Consider the following 4569-nt stretch of genomic DNA (forward strand, 5'->3'; position numbering starts at 1 on the left):
ACATTTTGAACAGAAATAGACAGTTTCCTAGAAGTAAAGGGAATTAGGGGTTGCGGGGAGCTGGCAGGAAAATGGACATGAATTTAGATTTGAGGTTAGGATCAGATCAGCCATGAACTTATTGAATGGCGTAGCAGGCTCGAGTGGCCGATTGGCCTACTCCTGCTCCTCTTTCTTGTGTTCTTATGTTCTTATCTGGGCACACATAACCAATTGAATTGGTGCGAGTGATACTGAAACAAGAATGGACTTATTAATAAAGGTAGAATTGCATGTGTATGGATCAAGGGAGAAACTATCGATGATATAACGAAGTAAGGGAATTATACTTGTTACCCCAATAGAAAAAGAGCTCGGTTTGTAAATAAAACTATCGCTGTTGATAAAGGATAAGTCAATTCCATTCTCCTTATGTGGAGTTGTATTTTAACTTCAATATAATTATGTGTTCCATAATTGTGTGTATTTCCAGTTACAGGCAGTGAGAAAAAGTATAAAAGCTGTCGGTTTGTAATGTGTATTCGGATTGGTAAATGTCGAAGATACTGAGCTCAGGACTGTAAAACGGTTGAATCCCCAACTACCCATCATCAGGTGTGGTTGTAAGTAAAAATGTAAGTGTCTGTTTAAGTCCCATTGCATGCACCGTGTGCTTAATAAACTAATGACAGCTCACTTCAATGTTCAAGAACCTGATTGTAAACATTTCCCTTACAATAGCCTCAGTACTTTCATTGTGAATGGAACTCATTTATTAATTATGATTCAGTGCCCCCTTTCCCCGTCAATCCTTAACGTTCCAGTTGATCCTGAGCTTGTCCAAATTCCAAACTCCACATGGTTGCAAGTCCCCTGTGGATCCCAGTCTGTGCCTATCAGACTGGCATCGATCACGTGGGGAAATGGCCGTGTCTTATGGGCAGTTCAGTGAAATCGGCACATTTCCATTTCACCGGATGCAGACGACCAACAGTAATTAATGCACGAGTCCAGCAGCAGGCAGAGGTTTTAATTCCATCAGTCAGCGACGGATCTGCACTCAGTCACAATCATAACAAGCCGATGTGCATTCAAACACATCATCCAAAATCAACAGGTAAAATATAAGTACAGTCATGCTCAAGTAAACCATTGCATTACCGTGTCAAATTCAATCAGATTATGTGGTGATTCCCGGCCCCCTGTTTCTAATCAAACTGCTGTTCTTTTCCCCTGAGTTCCTCGATTTTGAATTGAACAGTTATTGTATTTCCCTGACATTCCTGTCTCCTCCATAACTAATTAAACAGTTACAGTCTTCCCGTGTCGCCCAGTTCGAAATAAATGGCTGTTGTGTTCCGCTGGTCACCATTACTGATTCAAGATTTGCTGTATTCTCCCAATTTTCCCCGTTCTCAATCCTTAATTGAACATTTATTGTGTTTGCCCTATATTCCACTTTATTCTATTTCTATTTGAACAGTTGCTGCGTTCCTCCATATTCCTCTTTCCTCTATTTCTAAATAAACAGTTGCTGTGTTCCCCTAAATTCACTTGTTGTCCATTTCTAATTGATCAGTTACTGTGTTCCGTTAAATCCCCCTGTTCTGTATTTCGAGCTAAACCTTTACTCAACCTCCTAAATTCCCATTTATTGTATTTCTAATTAAGCAGCTCGTTTTCCCCTAAATTTCTTTGCCTCTATTTCTTATCAAGCAGTTACTGTGTTCCTCTAAATTCCCCTATTCTCTAATTTTAATTGTATAGACTGGGAAAGGAGCCTGTTCCATAGATCGGCCACTCGCTCACTGAAATAATGTTTCCGCAAATTAGTTTAGAATTTACCCGCTTCAAGCGCAGCCTGTGTCCTCTGAAACAGCTTGTCATTTGTTTTACATTATTTAATGGAGAAACCGTACTGTGTCTCACACACTCTGGTCCTGGATGTTCTTGGGGCCTCTGTATGTTTGTCAGAGGATTGTTAACACGAAAAGGGTAACAAAACTGCTGGTGCTAAGGTCAGCTACAATTCAACAGTTTCAGTGGTTTCGATGATATTTTAATTCAGAATCTATCAGTTACGATCTTAGCCCTGTATATAATTAAAAGCAGATTTGTCCTGTTAATGAAATCTCACCATGGAAATCTCACTAACTAACACACTCTACTTCTCCACAAGTCGCTAAAAAATAAACGCTGCGAGTGGCCTGTCGGATCCCATTCGATTCAATGTTTGTTTAATAACTTGCTGGTGGCCCAGTCAAAAAGGCTCATGGAATGTTGGCCTTTATCTCAAGCGGTCTGGAACACAATGGGGAACAATTTATGCTTCAGTTGTACAGAGCCTTTGTCAGACCCCATCAGCAGCACTTCATTCGGTTTGGGAATTGCACGTCAAGGAAAATATACCTGGGAAGGGGTGCAGCTTAAACATCGCCTCAAATATTCAAAGACTAACAGAAGCACGATCAGAGGTCGAACCCACGCTCTTAGTTTTTCAATGCTGTGGATGTACCGCTTGGACACTGCGCTGTATCCACGGACTTTTGGTGACCCCGGACATGACCTGAGATGTCAAACATTTTTCAATGTTAATATCTGAATTGACCTCCCCCTCACGGAGCCGGGGTCCTGACGGGTCGTTGGTACTTACTTGGCATCTCCTTTAATGCATCTATGCTATTCGCCTCAACTGCTCCATGTGGTAGCACGTACCACATTCGAACTTCCAAAGAAAATTCTCCTAAATTCCTTATTGGATTTATTAGTGACTATCTTAAGTTCACGGCCCCTAGTTTTGGATGCCCCTAAAAACGGAACCATTTTCTCTATGTCTACCAGCTCAAACTCATTCATTTTCCTGAAGACCTCTATGAGGTCACCCCTCAGCCTTCTCTTTTCCACAGAAAAGAACCCCAGCCTCTTCAGTCCTTCCTGCTGGTTATAACTTCTCAGCCCTGGTGTCATCCTCCTAAATATTTTTTGCGTAATAGCCAGTGTCTCTATATGCTTTTCTAATATGGAGACCACAACTGTGCACAGTCCTCTAAGTGTGGTCTGACTAAGGTTCTATACAAGTTTAACGTAACTTCCCTGTAGGAGTCGGTGGTCTCGTTCGTAATCCCACCGAACCAAAACACCGCACACTTATTTATGTTGAAATTCATTGGCCATTTACATTTCCATTCTGCACGTTTCTTAACGTCTTCTTGTAATTTGTTGCAGTCTTCCTCAGTATTAACTAACCCCCAATCTAGCAGCCTCAAATTTTAATACTGTACTACCAATTATTATGTCCAAATAATTTGTATAAATGTTGAGCAACTGTGTGCCCAGCACGGATCCTTGTGCAACACCACATACCACATTCCGCCAGTTTGAGTTACTACCTTTATTCTGTTTTGTAGCCAGCTTGCTATTCATTCTGTTACTTGTCCCCTGACTCCAAATGCTCTGACCTTGGTCACGAGTCGTCTATGTGTTACCTTATAAAAGACCTTTGAAAGTTCACTGCATTGTGAAGTCGTTGGATTGGGACATGTCAAATGATTGATAAAGTCAATGGACTGGGATATATCAATGGATTGGGAAACACAGTGGACTGGGATATATCAATGGATTGGGAAACACAGTGGACTGGGATGTATCAATGGATTTGGAAACACAGTGGACTGGGATATATCAATGGATTGGGAAACACAGTACGCTGGGATATATCGATGGATTGGTGAACACAGTGGACTGGGATATATCAATGCATTGGGAAAGTCAATGGACTGGGATACATCAACGAATTGGGAAACACAACGGACTGGTTTATCAATGAATTGGGAAAGGCAACGGACTGGGATATATCAATGGATTGGGAAAGTAAATGGACTGCAATATATCAATTGATATGGGAATCACTGTGGACTGTGATGTGTCAATGGATTGGGAAACATTGTAGACAGGGATATATCAATTGTTTAGGGAAACACTTTAGACTGGGATCTATCAATGGATTGGGAAACAGCATGGGCTGGGATCTATCAATGGATTGGGAAAGTTAATTGACTGGGAGAAATCAATGGGTTGGGAAATAAAGGGGACTGGGAAATATCTATGGATTGGGAAACACAATGGATGGTATATATCAATGCATTGTCAAAGGCAGTGGACTGGGCTTTATAAATGGAACAGGAAAGTCAATGGATTGGGATATATTAATGGATTGGGAAAAACAATGGACTGGGATAGACCAATGGATTGGGTACCACTGTGGACTGGGATATATCAATGCAAGGTGAACTTAACGTGTTAGGAGATAAATTAAAAAGCAGGACCTCAAACGTAGTCATCTCAGGATTACTACCAGTGCCACGTGCTAGTGAGTACAGAACAGGAGAATCGACCAGATGAATGCGTGGCATACAGGGATGGTGTAGGAGGGATGGATTTAAATTCCTGGGATATTGGGACCGGTTCTGGGGAAATTGGGACCTGTATAAGCGGGACGGTTTGAACCAGAGCAGGACAGGGACTGATGTCCTCACGGGAGAGTGTGCTGATACTGTTGGGGAAGGTGTAAACCAGAATGGCAGGGAGTTG

This window comes from Heptranchias perlo, unplaced genomic scaffold, assembly GCF_035084215.1.
Source record: "Heptranchias perlo isolate sHepPer1 unplaced genomic scaffold, sHepPer1.hap1 HAP1_SCAFFOLD_53, whole genome shotgun sequence".
NCBI lineage: Eukaryota > Metazoa > Chordata > Chondrichthyes > Hexanchiformes > Hexanchidae > Heptranchias > Heptranchias perlo.